At 36.0% G+C, this 15,656-nt stretch overlaps 1 pseudogene; it reads left to right on the forward strand.

Annotated features, from left to right (window-relative positions):
• Nucleotides 1–4,770: 4,770 nt before the first annotated feature.
• LOC113614842 (ATP synthase subunit f, mitochondrial pseudogene) lies at nucleotides 4,771–5,083 on the forward strand (annotated as a pseudogene).
• Nucleotides 5,084–15,656: the final 10,573 nt, after the last annotated feature.

Raw genomic sequence — 15,656 nt, forward strand, 5'->3', positions numbered from 1 at the left:
AGTCCCATACAAGATAAATCCAAGCAGAAATATGCCAAGACAAATATTAATAAAAGTGTGAAAATTACATACAAAGAAAACATATTAAAAGCAGCAAGGGAAAAACAACAAATAACACACAAGGGAATCCCCATAAGGTTAAGAGCTGATCTTTCAGCAGAAACTCTGCAAGCCAGAAGGGACTGGCAGGACATATTTAAAGTGATGAAGGAGAAAAACCTGCAACCAAGATTATGCTACCCAGCAAGGATCTCATTCAGATTTGATAGAGAAATTAAAACCTTTACAGACAAGCAAAAGCTGAGAGAGTTCAGCACCACCAAACAAGCTTTACAAATGCTAAGGATCATCTCTAGGCAAGAAAGAGAAGAGAAGGAGAACACCTACAACAAACCCAAAACAATTAAGAAAATGGGAATAGGAACATACATATCGACAATTACCTTAAATGTAAATGGATTAAGGGCAACCACAAAAGACATAGACTGGCTGAATGGATACAAAAACAAGACCCATATATATTCTGTCTACAAGATACCCACTTCAGACCTAGAGACACATACAGGCTAAAAGTGTGGGGATGGAAAAAGATATTCCATGCAAATGGAAACCAAAAGAAAGCTGGAGTAGCAATTCTCATATCAGACATAATAGACTTTAAAATAAAGACTATTAGAAGAGACAAAGAAAGACACTACATAATGATCAAGGGATCAATTCAATAAGAAGATATAACAATTGTAAATATTTATGCACCCAACATAGGAGCACCTCAATACATAAGGCAAGTACTAACAGCCATAAAAGGGGAAGTAGACAGCAACACATTCATAGTAGGGGACTTTAACACCCCACTTTCACCAATGGACAGATCATCCAAAATGAAAATAAATAAGGAAGCACAAACTTTAAATGATACGTTAAACAAGATGGACTTAATTGATATTTATAGGACATTCCATCCAAAAACAACAGAATACATATTTTTCTCAAGTGCTCATGGAATATTCTCCAGGATTGATCATATCTTGGGTCACAAATCAAGCCTTGGTAAATTTAAGAAAATTGAAATTGTATCAAGTATGTTTTCTTACCACAATGTTATGGGACTAGATATCAATTAAAGGAAAATACCTGTAAAAAATACAAACACATGGAGGCTAAACAATACACCACTTAATAATGAAGTGATCACTGAAGAAATCAAAGGAGAAATTAAAAAAATACCTAGAAACAAATGACAATGGAGACATGATGACCCAAACCTATGAGATGTAGAAAAAGCAGTTCTTAGAGGGAAGTCTACAGCAATAAAATACTACCTTAAGAAACAGGAAACATCTCAAATAAACAACCTAAACTTGTACTTAAAGCAATTAGAGAAAGAACAACAACAACAACAAAGTTATCAGAAGGAAAGTAATCATAAAATTCAGACCAGAAATAAATGAAAAAGAAATGAAGGAAATGATAGCAAAGATCAATAAAACTATAAGCTGGCTCTTTGAGAAGAAAAACAAAATTGATAATCCACTAACCAGACTCATCAAGAAAAAAACAGAGAAGACTCAAATCAATAGAGTTAGAAATGAAAACGGAGAAGTAACAACTGACACTGTGGAAATACAAAAGATTATGAGAGATTACGACAAGTAACTCTATGTCAATAAAATGGACAACCTGGGAGAAATGGTCAAATTCTTAGAAATGCACAGCCTGCCAAGACTGAACCAGGAAGAAATAGAAAATATGAACAGACCAATCACAAGCACTGAAATTGAAACTGTGATTAAAAATCTTCCAACAAACAAAAGCCCAGGACTAGATGGCTTCACAGGAGAATTCTATTAAACATTCAGAGAAGAGCTAACACCTATCCTTCTCAAACTCTTCCAAATTATAGCAGAGGGAGGAACACTCCCAAACTCATTGTACGAGGCCACCATCACCCTGATACCAAAACCAGACAAGGATGTCATAAAGAAAGAAAACTACAGGCCAATAACACTGATGAACATAGATGCAAAAATCCTCAACAAAATACTAGCAAACAGAAGCCAACAGCACATTAAAAGGATCATACACCATGATCACGTGGGGTTTATTCCAGGAATGCAAGGATTCTTCAATATATGCAAATCAATCATTGTGATCAACCATATTAACAAATTGAAGGAGAAAAAACATATGATCATCTCAATAGATGCAGAGAAAGCTTTCGACAAAATTCAACACCCATTTATGATTAAAACCCTGCAGAAAGTAGGCATAGAGGGAACTTTCCTCAACATAATAAAGGCCATATATGAGAAACCCACAGCCAACATCGTCCTCAATGGTGAAAAACTGAAAGCATTTCCACTAAGATCAGGAACAAGAAAAGGTTGCCCGCTCTCACCATTCTTATTCTACATAGTTTTTGAAGTTTTTGCCAGAGCAATCAAAGAAGAGAAGGAAATAAAAGGAATCGAAATCAGAAAAGAAGATGTAAAGTTGTTACTGTTTGCAGATGACATGATACTATACACAGAAAATCCTAAAGGTGCTATCAGAAAACTACTAGAGCTGATCAATTAATTTGGTAAAGTAACTGGATACAAAATTAATGCACAGTAATCTCTGGCATTCCTGTACACTAATGATGAAAAATCCGAATGTGAAATCAAGAAAACACTCCCATTTACCATTGCAACAGAAAGAATAAAATATCTAGGAATAAACCTACCTAAGGAGAAAAAAGACCTGTATGCAGAAAATTATAAGAAACTGATGAAAGAAATTAAAAGTGAAACAAATAGATGGAGAGATATACCATGTTCTTGGATTGGAAGAATCAACATTGTGAAAATGACTCTACTACCCAAAGCAATCTACAGATTCAATGTATACCCTATCAAACTACCACTGGCGTTTTTCACAGAAATAGAACAAAATTTTTCACAATTTGTATGGAAACACAAAAGACTCCGAGTAGCCAAAGCAATCTTGAGAATGAAAAACGGAGCCTGAGGAATCAGTCTCCCTGACTTCGGACTATACTACAAAGCTACAGTAATCAAGACAGTATGGTACTTGCACAAAAACAGAAATATAGATCAATGGAACAGCATAGAAAGCCCAGAATAAACCCACTCACATATGGTCACCTTATCTTTGATAAAGGAAGCAGGAATATACAGTGGAGAAAGGACAGCCTCTTCAATAAGTGGTGCTGGGAAAACTGGACAGGTACATGTAAAAGTATGAGATTAGATCGCTCCCTAACACCATACAGAAAAATAAGCTCAAAATGGATTAAAGACCTAAATGTAAGGTCAGAAACTATCAAACTCTTAGAGGAAAACATAGGCAGAATACTCTACAACATAAATCATAGCAAGATCCTTTTGACCCACCTCCTGGAGAAATGGAAATAAAAACAAAAATAAACAAATGGGACCTAATGAAACTTCAAAGCTTCTGCACAGCAAAGGAAACAAGACCAAAAGACAACCCTCAGAATGGGAGATAATATTTGCAAATGAAGCAACTGATGAAGGATTAATCTCCAAAATTTATAAGCAGCTCATACAGCTCAATAACAAAATAAACAACCCAATCCAATAATGGACCGAAGACCTAAATAGACATTTCTCCAAAGAAGATATACAGACTGCCAACAAATACATGAAAGAATGTTCAACATCATTAATCATTAGGGAAGTGCAAATCAAAACTACAATGAGGCATCACCTCACACCAGTCAGAATGGCCATCATCAAAAAATCTACAAACAATAAATGCTGGAGAGGGTGTAGATAAAAGGGAACCCTCCTACACGGTTGATGGGAATGTCAATTGTTACAGCCACTATGAAGAACAGTATAAAAGTTCATTAAAAAACTAAAAATAGAGCTACCATATGATCCAGCAATCACACTCCTGGGCATATAACTGGAGAAAACCATAATTTGAAAAGATACCTGTTCTCCAATATTCACTGCAGCACTATTTATGAAAGCCAGGACATGGAAGCAACCTAAATGTCCATTGATGGAGGAATGGATAAATAAATGTGGTATAGACCACAACTGACGAGGTAACTTCCACTTTGGGCCTTTTTCCAGGCTCCTTGTTGCAAACTGCTTGTGATTAGCAACCATCCAAGCAAGAAACCTGTGTAAGTTGCTGCAGAAATGACTGTGCACAGCCCGTGGGGGACAGTCACAAAAGAGTTTCTCCTTGGGATTATATGACCTCTTTTCAGTTTTGAAGTTAGACATGGGAGAAGGAAGATCTGCTCACAACAGACCAAGGTACCCAATCTCAGGTTTGGGTTTTCTGGACTCTGTTTTTTTCTGGTAAATAAACCCTGAGAACTGATCAGCTCTTGCAGGTCTAAAACCATGGCCTATGAAGCAATAACTTTCAGGGATGTGGCCAAAGAGTTCTTTCAGCATGCGTTGGAATTTCTTGATCCTATTCAGAAGAAGTTGTACTATGATGTGTTGATGGAGAGCAATAGTAATTTGGTCTTAGTGGACCATTCCATTTATGAGCCAGACATAATTGTGTTACTGGAGCAAGGAGAAGAATGCTGAATGGTTGTGAGAGAAGAAACAAGAAGCTGGATTACAGATTTGGATTCAAGTTATAAAATAATCAGCATTAGAAAGACATTTATATCCGGAAAAAGCCATCACTTTTTTTGCGTCGGAGAATTCATAGTGGTGAGAAACACTATGAAGATGAAGAATGTGGGAAGGCCTTTAGTTATGCCTCAAACCTTGCTCAACATGGAAGAGTTCAGGTTGGAGCAGACAGCCAGGACTCTAAGATGACATCAGTTGTACCACTGAAGGAGAAGAAGCTCCTGGATATCAAATTAAAGGAGCTGCCTAGCTGGATAATAATGTGGGGTTTCATCCCTAAAGGCATTACTGGAGCGTTTCAAATAGGTTATTACTGATATTACAACAAGTATTTCAACGTGAAGAAAGGGAGCATCACTGGGTTTTCTATGGTGCTGGCAGCTTATGTGATGTTCAACTACTGCTGTTCTTACAAGGAACTTGAACATGAGCAGCCAAGTGAGTACCACTGAAGAGGGTGCACCCTGCATTCTTGACCATGACCTTTGCCAGGCACCCCTGAATCCTTTCATATCCTAATGGAGAATTAACACTCAATAAAAGATGACTGGTTAAAAAAAATCTGTCTTAGCAACTTTCAAGTATGTAATACAGTATTATTAAGCATACTCACCATGCTGTACATTATAACTCCATGACTTATTTATTTTATTATTGGAAAATTGCAGCTTTTGATCACCTTTACCCATTTCACTCACTGTTTCTGGCAACCATCAATCTGTTCTCTTGTATCTATGGCTTCAGTTTTATATTTTTGTTTTTGACTTTTTTTTTTTTTTAGATTTCACATACAAATGAGATCATACAGTATTGGTATTTGTCTTTCTCTGTCTGACTTCACTTAGTATAATGTTCTCAAGATCATCTATGTTGTCACAAATGGCAGGATTTCCTTCTTTTATGACTGAATAATATTTTATTGTGTATATGCCACATTTAAAAAAATTCATTAATGTCTTGATGAACCCTTGTTGTTTTCATGTCTTGGCTATTGTAAATAATGTTGCATTGAACATGGGGATGCAGGTATATTTTCAAGATAATGATTTTGTTTCCTTTGGATAAATACCAAGAAGTTGAATTGCTGGGTTATATGGTAGTTCTAGTTTTAATTTTTTGAGGAACCTCCATACTGTTTTCCATAATGGCTACACTAATTTGCATTCCCTCTAGCAGTACATAAGTGTTCCCTTTTCTCCACATCCTTGCCAACACTTGTTATTTCTTGCTTTTTAGTAATAGCCATTCTTACAGATGTGAGGTGATATTTTATTGTAGTTTTGATTTGCATTTCCCTGATGATTAGTGATGTTGAGCACCTTTTTTAGTGCCTGTTGGTCATTTGTATGCCTTCTTTGGAAAAATGTCTATTCAGAGCCTCTCCCCATTTTTTAACTGGGTTGCTTGTTTGCTTTTCTATTAAGTTGCATAAGAGTTTTTAAAAAATATATTGTGGATTGTAAATCAACTATAATGTAAAATAAAATTTTTAAAAAGAAATGTGGTATTATATATAATGGAATATTACTCAGCTATAAAAAAGGACAAAATGATGTCATTTGTAGTGACATGGTAAAATAGATAACTAATAAGAATATACTGTATAGCTCAAGTAACTCTACTCAGTACTCTGTAGTGACCTATATGGGAATAGAATGTAAAAAGGAGTGTATATATGTATATGTATAACTGATTCACTTTGCTGTATAGCAGAAATTAACATAACATTGTAAATCAACTATACTCCAGTAAAAAAATAATTTAAAATAAATAAAAAATTAAAAAAATCCCACTTTATTTGCCCACCTACATCTATATAGATATATATATAACACAGATGGGCTGTGTTAGAAGGGTAAGAGGAATGGCTACCCTTTGGCCACACTGCTCCTCCCCTAAGCCAGGGCAGCACTACTTTTCCTCCAGTGGGAAAAAGAGAGCCCAGGGTAGACATCCCCAAGCATTGTGGGTTGTTTCTGAAGAGAGTCACTCTGGACTTGCCTAATGGGGATTGTGGGGGACTCTATGGATCTTGACCATTGAGAACTGGACTGTGATGGAGAAGCAGGCAGGTGGCTTGTAGCAACCAGCTCTCAGACCTTGGCAGACTGTATTTCTAGCTTTGGCACACAAATAGAAGTCCAAACCAAGTGGGTTTGATCATCCACAAAACCAAAATGGTGGTCCAGTCTGACCAAAGAACTCAGCAGGATGCAGGCCTGCTTGATATGGGACCACAAACAAAGAGCCTTTTTGGTCCTGGAACCTGGTCTTCCCCTCTGTCAAAGAAGGAGAGTTAAGTCATAACCCCTATCACTGTTAAGTGTTGCTCCCAGCCCTGTTCAAGAAAGAAGCCTGGTTGGAAATCTTGTGAGGTTGATTAGCCCAGCACAGTTGAGTGGAGAACTCATCAGGCAGTGCTGACTGTCTAAAGAGCAAAGCCAATGGTCCCATTTGACTAGAGAACTTGTATCACAGTACTGCTGAAGTCAAGACCACATACAAAGAGTCTTGCTGGCCTAAAACTAGTTCTAACACTGTGCCTTTCTAGAGGAGCTAATTCACAGGCCTGCCCATTGCTGAGGGAACCTCCTGGCCCACATGTCCAAGAAACCTGTCCTGAGAACATGGGAACTGCTTTAGAGCCTGGCCAGCAGCTTTGCCTATCTGCAGAGCCAAGCCAGCAACCCTATATGGCCAGAGAGTTTGGTGCAGTTTTGCCTGATTAGCTCTTGAAACAAGAGTCTTGCTAGCCTTGGGACCTATTTTGTGGTTCTCCCTAGTCAGGGAAGCTAATCTGTAGTCTTGCATGCTTCTGAATACAGCCTCTGACCCTGCCAACCAGGAAACCTAAATGGAGCTCCCTGGAATCTCAGTGTCCCATCCTGCTGCCCAGATTCAGCAGCACTTGACCAAAGAGCCCAGCAAACAGATCTGTATATACAGAGACAAGACAGAGGTCCTGTATATCCAAGGAGCTTAGCACACAGTTCTGTTGAATTTGATTTCCAAAGAGCCATGCAAGCCCTATGGCCTTTTCTGCAGCCCCACCCAAGCAGGAAAGCTAATTTATAGCCCTACCGAAAGCTGAATACAAGGTCCAGCCAGCCCTGACCAGGAAATCTAACCAGAGTTTCTGGAAATTTGTATAGCTGATCCTGCAACTTCAGTTACAACAGTACTTAAGCAGAGAGCCTGTCTAGTGAGCCTACCCATCTGTAGAGCTAGGACAGTGGCCTGTCAGACCAGGGATCTAGGTGTATAGTTCTGCCACATTTTATCACCAAACAAGAGTCATTCCAGATTTGGGGCATACATGGGCACCTTCCTGGGCAGGGAAACTAATTTGTAGCCCTGCTCACTGTTGAATCCAGTTATCAGTCTGCTTGACCAGGGAACCTAACCAGATCACTGTGGAAGCTGTGGAGCCCACCATACAGCCCTGCTTACAGTCCCATATGAACAGAGAGCAGATCCCATGGATTTCCCCATCTTCAGAACAAAACTTGTGGACCTGTCTGGCCAGGAAATGCAATGCACATTCTTGATTAATTTGGGTCACCAAACAATGAGCAATGCAGGCCTTGGGGCCCATTCTTCTCCCCTACCAGGGTACGGAATCTAAGTCATAGTCTTGTCTACTTATGAGTATAGTACTCAGTCCGAACCATCTAGAAAGCTTGACCAGAGAACACAGGCAAATGTGGAGCTCATCTTATAAACTTATTTGTGCAGGGAATAAAGCCAGCAGTCCTAGCCAACAGTTCTCAGCCAGCAGCACAAGTCTGCCCAACCTCAGAGCTCATTATGTAGCCTTGCCCAAAAGTATGCCCTAATAGTAAGCTTTGTCCACTCAAGGACACTACCAGCTGACCTGTACAGAATTCCACACTAAGTGAACTGGTGAAGAACTGTTAGTGCAAAAGTAAACCTGTAAAGTCTGGAAGATGAGACTGCTTACAGAAATGCACAAATACAAACATAAGGAATCAAGGATCACAAAAAATCAGGTAAGCATCATGCCACCAAAGTAAACTAATAAAACTCCAATAACTGATCCAAAAGAAATGAAGATCTATAAACTATCAGACAAAGAATTTAAAATAATCCTCTTAAAGGACTTTTGTGAACTACAAATATACAACTAAACAAAATTAGGAATAAAATACATGAATAAAATGAGAAGTTCAACAAAGAAATAGAAACTGTCAAAAATAAAAAAAATCCTAGAGCTGAAAAATACAAGTGAACTGAAAACTTCAATAGAGAGCTTCAAAAGCAGACTAGACCATGCATAAGAAAGAATCAGTGTCCTAGAAGACAGGGCATTTGAAAATTTGCAGTTGGAGGCCATAAAGAAAAAGAATTAAAAAGAGTGAAGAAAGCCTACAGGACTTATGAGACATGATCAAAAGAAACAAGATCCACCTTATGGGAATTCCAAAGGAGAAGATAAAGAGAAAGGAACAGAAAGTATATTTAAAGCAATAATGGTGGAAAACTTCCCAAACCATGGGAGAAAAATGGACATCTATATCTATGAGGCCCAAATACCCCAAATAAGTTAAAACAAAGTAAGGCTATAAAGAGGCACACTATAATAAAATTTTCAGAAGTCAAAGACAAAAAAGCAATTTTGAAAGTGGCATGAAAAGAGAAAAAAATGAATACAAGGGAAACCCCATAAGACCATCAGTGGATTTCTCAAAACAAATGTTTCAGGTTGGAGAGAATGGGATGATATATTCAAAATACTGAAAAAAAAAAACAAAACAAAAGTCAACCTAGAATACTATAACTGGCAAAACTGTAGTTCAAAAATAAAGGCGAAATAGACTTTCCCAAACAAAAAATAGAAGAGGGAGGTCATCAACAGTAGACCTACCTACCTTATAAGACATGTTAAAGAGAGTTCTTTGAGCGGAAGTAAAATGATGCTAATTAGCATGATAAAAACATATGAAGGTAGTGTAAAACTTATTGGTAATGGTAAATATATAGTCAAAGTCAGATAATCTCCTATGGTAATGGTAGTGCATTATTCATTTAAATTTATATTAAAATTTAAAAACAAATGTACTAAAAATAACCATAACTACAATAATCTGCTATTGGTTACAAAATATGATAAATATGTAAACTGTAACTTCAGTAACCTAACATGAGGGAAAGGAGAAACAAAAGTATAAAATTTAGAAATACCGTGAAAGTTATCATTTTAAAATAGGGTGTTACAATTTTAAGACATTTTTAAGATATGTAAGCCTCATGGTAACCACAAGACAAAAACATGCAGTAGTTACACAAAAGAACATACTAAAAAAAGTCAAAGATTATTGATGTCAAAAGTCATCAAATCACAAAAGAAGACTGCAGATAAGAGAGAAACAATGATCTACAAAACGGTCAGACAACAATTAAGAAAATTACAATAACAAGTCCTTACCTATCAATAATTAGATTAATCATAAATGGATTAAATTTTCCAATCAAAAGACATAGAATAGCTAAATGGAATTTTTAAAAAGATCCAATGATATGCTGCCTACGAGAGTCCCTTGAACCTTAACAACACACATAGATTGAGTGTGAAGGGATGAAAAAAGATATTTCAAGCAAATGGTAACCCCCTCCCAAAAAAACGGCAGAGCTAGTTATATTTATATCAAACCAAAAGACATTAAACTTAAAATGGTATAAAGGAAGAAGGTTATTATATAATGATAAAGAGGTCAATCCATCAAGAAGACATAACAATTGTAAATATTAAAACACTCAATATCAGAGCACCTAAATATATAAAGCATACACTAACAGAACTAACAGAAGAAATAAACATCAACAAAAAACTGTTGGTGATATTAATACCCCACTCTTAACAATGGATAGATCATCCAGACAGAGAATTAATAAGAAAGGTGTGGTTTTGAACCTTCGTCCTTGAGTGGACAAAGCTTACTATTAGGGCATATATTTGGACAAGGCTGCATAATGAGCTCTGAGGTTGGGCAGATTTGTGCTGCTGGCTGAGACTGTTGGCTAGGACTGCAGGATTTATTCCCTGCACAACACTATAGGCCAAATGGCCCTAACAGACATACACAGAACATTTGATCTGACAATAGCAGAATACACATTGTTCATGAACACACATCAAACGTTTTCTAGGATAGAGCATATGTTAGACCACAAAATAAGTCTTAGCAAATTTAACATTTAAATAATAACAAGTACCTTTTCCAACCACAATGGTATGACACCAGAAATCAATTAAAAGAGAAAATGAATACATGAAAAACCAAGGAGTCAAAGAAGAACTAAAGGGAAAAGAATAAAAGTATCTTGATACAAATAAAAAGAGAAGCACAACACATCAAAAGGTATGTGATTCAGCAAAAGCAGTTCTAAGAAGGAAGTTTTTAGCTATATATCAAGAAAACAGGGAGATTTAAAATGCACAACATAACTTTACACTTCAAGGAAACAGAAAGAGAAAAATGAACCAAACCCAAAGCAGTGGAAAGAAGGAAATAATAAAGACAGCAGCAGGAATAAATGAAATAGAGAACAGGAAAACAATAGAAAAAATTAACAAAACAAAGAGTTGGTTATTTGAAATGATAAATAAAATTGAAATTATTTTAGCTAGACTAACCAGATAAAACAGGATTTAAATCAAGAAAATTATAAAGAGGAAATAATATAACATATCACAGAAAACTGAAGGATCATAAAAGGCTACTATGAATAGTGATACACCACCAAACTGGACAACCTGTGAGAAATGGATAAAATCATAGAATCATTCAACCCACCAAGACTAAGTTAAAAAGAAATAGAAAAACTGAAGAAACCAAATACTAGCTTGGATTGAATCAGTAATCAAAAATATTCCAGCAATTCTATCAAACATACAAAGAAGAATTTATACCTATCCTTCTCAAACTCTTCAAAAAGATTGAAGAGGACTGAACACTCCCATGGTCATTCTATGAAGCAACCATCACCCTGACACGAAAACCAAAGACACTACCAAAAAAGAAAATTACAGGCCAATATCTTTGATGAAGACAGGTGTAAAAATTCTCAACAAAACATTACCATACTGAATCCAACAATACATAAAAAGGATCATACACCATGATCAATTTGGATTCATTCCAGGGTCACAAAGGTGGTTCAACATATGCAAATCAAACGTGTGATACACCACATCAACAAAAGAAAAGACAAAAACCACATGATCATCTCAATAGATGCAGAAAAAGCATTTGATAAAATTCAATATCCATTCATAATAAAAACTCTTGCCAAAGTGGGTATAGAGGGAACACATCTCAACATAACAAAAGTCATTTTTGACAAACCCACAGCCAACATAATACTCAATGGTGAAAAGCTGAAAGATTTTACTCTAAAATCAGGAACAGGACAAGAATGCCCACTCTCACCACTTCTATTCAACTTAATATTGGAAGTCCTAGACATAGCAATCAGACAAGAAAAAGAAATAAAAAGTATCCAAATTGGAAGGGAAGAAGTAAAATTGTCCTTATATTCAGATGACATGATATTATATATAGAAAAGCCTAAAGACTCCACACAAACACTATAAAAACTGATAAATTAATTAGCAAAGTAGCAGGAAACAAGATTAATACACAGAAATACATAATATTTCTTTACACTAACAATGAAATATCAGAAAGAGAAAGTAAAAAAAAAAATACATAAATTAAATAAAATGCCTAGGAGTAAACCTAACCAATGAGGTGAAAGACATATGCTGAGAACTATAAAACTTTTATAAAGGAAATAGAAGGTTATTCAAAGAAATGTAAAGATATTCCATGCTCTTGGATTGGAAGAATTCATATTGTTAAAATGGCCATACTACCCAAAGCAATCTACAAATTTAATGTGATCCCTGTCAAATTACCCAGACATTTTTCACAGAACTAGAACAAATAATCCTAAAGTGAATCCTATATGAAACCAGAGAAGACCCAGAATTGCCAAAGCAATCCTGAGGAAAAAGAACAAAGCTGCAGAGATAACCCTTCCAGACATCAGAAAACACTACAAAGCTACAGTAGTCAAAACAGCATGGTGGGCTTCCCTGGTGGCACAGTGGTTAAGAATCCACCTGCCAATGAAGGAGACACGAGTTCAAACCCTGGTCCAGGAAGATCCCAAATGCCACAGAGCAACTAAGCCCACATGCCACAACTACTGAGCCTGTGCTCTAGAGCTCTCGAGCCACAACTACTGATGCCTGTGTGCTTAGAGCCAATGCTCTGCAACAAGAGAAGCCACCACAATGAGAAGCCTGTGCACCACAATGAAGAGTAGCCCCTGCTTGCTGCAACAAAGACCCAATTCAGCCAAAAAATAAATAAATAAAATAAATTTTAAAATTCAAAAAAAAACAGCATGGTATTGGAACAAAACCAGACATATAAATCAATGGAACAGAATACAAAACCCAGAAATAAGCCCACACACCTATAGTCAAATGATCTTCAACAAAGGAGGCAAGAATATACAATGCAGAAAAGACAGTCTCTTTAGCAAGTGGTGTTGGGAAAGCTGGACAGCCACATATAAATCAATGAAGTAAGAACACTCCTGCACACCATACACAAAATAAGCTTAAAATGGCTTAGAGACTTAAATATAAGACATGACACCATATAATTCCTAGAAGAGAATATAGGCAAAACAGAAATCATACCAATGTTTTCTTAGGTCATTCTCCCAAGGCAATAGAAATAAAAGCAAAAATAAACAAATGGGACCTAATCAAACATAAGTTTTTGCACAACAAATGAAACCATAAACAAAAGAAAACCTACAGACTGGGATTAAATACTTGCAAACAATGAACCCAACAAACAAGGGCTTAATTTCCAAAATACACAAACAGCTCACAAAGCTCAATAACAAAAAAAAAAAAAAAAAAAACAAGCAAACCAATCAAAAAAATGGGCAGAAGATCTAAATAGACATGTCTCCGAAGAATACATACAGATGGCCAGCAGGCATATGAAAAGATGCCCATGATTGCCAATTATTAGAGAAATGCAAATCAAAACTGTACTGTGGTATCACATCACACCAGTCAGAATGGCCATCTTCAAAAAGTCTACAAATAATGAATGCTGGAGAGGGTAAGGAGAAAAGGGAACCCTCCTACACTGTTGGTGGGAATGTAAATTGGTGCATCCAACATGGAAAACAGTAAAGAATTGCCTCAAAATACTAAAAATAGAGTTACCATATGATCCAACAATCCACTCTTGGGCATATGTCTGTAAAAGACAAAAGCTCTAATTCCAAAAAAATATATGCACCCCAATGTTCATAGCAGCATTATTTACAATAGGCAAGACACAGAAGTAACATAAGTGTCTATCAACAGATGAATGGATAAGGAAGATGTGGTATATATATACACACACAATGGAATATTACCCAGCCATAAAAAAGACTGAAATATGAAATAATGCTATTCACAGCAACATGGTTGGAGCTAGAGATTATCATACTAAGTGAGGTAAGTCTGACAGAGGAAGACAAGTGTTATATGATATCACTCATAGATGGAACCTAAAAATTAATACAAATGAACTTATTTACAAAACAGACTTACAGACATAGAAAATAAACTTATGGTTTATAGGGGGAGGGATAACTTGGGCATGTGGGATTAACATATGCACACTACTATATATATAATACGTAAACAGCAAAGATTTACTCTATAGCACAGGGAAATATATTCAGTATCTTGTAATAAACTATAATGGAAAAGAAAATCCTAATTACTTTGCTGTACACATGAAACTAATACAATAATGTAAATCAACTGTACTTCAATTTAAAAAATCTCCCAATGAAGAAGAAAAGACCATATATGACCAGCCCTCAGCTAACATCATACTCAATGGTGAAAATAAAATATTTTCCTTTAGATCAGGAAAAAGCCAAGGATACCCACTCTCTCCACTCCTATGCAACATAGTACTGGAAGTCTTAGACAGACCAACTGGGCAAGAAAAAGAAATAAAATATATCCGAATTAGAAAGGAAGAAGTGAAATTGTCTCTATCTGCAATGACATTAATTTTTATGCAGAAAATTCTAAAGACTCCCCCAGAAAACTGTTAGATATGATCAACAAATTCAGCAAAGTCACAGGGTACAAAATTAACATACAAAAATCAGTAGCATTTCAATACAAAAGCAATGAATTTTTTAAGAAGAAATTAAAAATCATTCCCATTTCAATAGCATCAAAAACAATTAAATACTTAGGAATATATTTAACCAAGGAGGTGAAGGATCTCTACACTGAAAACTAAAGACATTCATTAAAGAAATTGAAAAAGACAGAAATAAATGGAAAAATAAAACATGTTCATGGATTGGAGAAAATTAATATCGTAAAAATATCCATATTACCCCAAGCTATCTGTTGATTTAATGTCATCCCTACTATGATTCAAATGGCATTTTTTACAGAAGTAGATAAAACAATCTTAAAACTTGAATGAAACCACAGAGTATTTGGATGCCAAATATATGAAGAAATTTTAAGAAAGAGCAAAGCAGGAGGCACCACACTTTCTGATTTCAAGCCATATTATGAAGCTATTGTTATCAAAACAGTGTTGTGCTGGCATAAAAACAGACAAATAGACAAATGGAACAGAGTCAGGAGCCCAGTAATAAACCCATGCATATGCAGTCAACTAAGACTTGACAAGGGTGCCAAGAATACTCAATGGAGAAAAAAATGGTTTATTTAATAAATAGTGCTAAGATAATTGGATATTCAAATATAAAAGAATGAAACTAGACCCTACCTTACACCACTCACAAAAATTAATTCAAAATGGATTAAGGACTTAAATGTAAGACTGAAAACCATAAAACTCCTAGAAGAAAACATATGAAAAAACTTCTTGCCGTGGGTTTTGGCAGTGATTTTTTGGATATGACACATAAAGCACAAGCAACAAA

The sequence above is a fragment of the Aethalodelphis obliquidens genome, unplaced genomic scaffold (genome assembly GCF_003676395.1).
Source record: "Aethalodelphis obliquidens isolate GAN/ISIS:26980383/991018 unplaced genomic scaffold, ASM367639v1 scaffold106, whole genome shotgun sequence".
Classification (NCBI taxonomy): Eukaryota; Metazoa; Chordata; class Mammalia; order Artiodactyla; family Delphinidae; genus Aethalodelphis; species Aethalodelphis obliquidens.